The sequence below is a fragment of the Penaeus monodon genome, chromosome 29 (genome assembly GCF_015228065.2).
Source record: "Penaeus monodon isolate SGIC_2016 chromosome 29, NSTDA_Pmon_1, whole genome shotgun sequence".
NCBI lineage: Eukaryota > Metazoa > Arthropoda > Malacostraca > Decapoda > Penaeidae > Penaeus > Penaeus monodon.
Window position 1 is genome coordinate 1,268,177 of NC_051414.1, and position 548 is coordinate 1,268,724.

A 548-nucleotide genomic window follows, 5' to 3' on the forward strand; every position below is an offset into this window, starting at 1 on the left:
AGAAACTGAGCTATAGTTGCTCAATGCATCAATTTTAGGAGCCATAAGGATAAACCACCTGTTCAGGGTAGGGGTCAGAACCAGTGGCTTCGTTCTGTAGGAAGCAAGTGAGAGATACTAATATTCTGATTCCATATATTGTATTACTTGACAAGTATATTTAGTATGACAATAATAGTTTCAGTTATAATCTAAAAAAAAAATAGTCTAGCCCTTCAAAACTTGATCTTTTGGATTCTATCATCTTTATCAATACCCTCCACTCTTGGTCTTCAGAAATGACAAAAGAAAACACACATTTTTAAGATTTAAGATCATACTATAAATTTAAACAAATGGTAATGTTCCTTCTCGCAGAAAACAAAGCATCATTTTCTTCAAAAAATTTTTTTTTATTAAAATTTTTTTTAAATAATGTTTTTTTTTTATTGTTGTTATATTTTTTAAAAATTTACGGGGAAAGGGAAAAAATAATTTCCTGTTGTAATAAAAGGGATTTTTATCTTTTTTGGGGATAGGGGAAATTTCCACCCGTTTATGAGGATTCC

The 548-nt window shown here is 29.6% G+C and overlaps 1 pseudogene; it reads right to left on the reverse strand.

Annotated features, from left to right (window-relative positions):
• Positions 1-548, reverse strand: part of LOC119591611 — a 25,189-nt pseudogene that overhangs the window by 8,558 nt on the left and 16,083 nt on the right.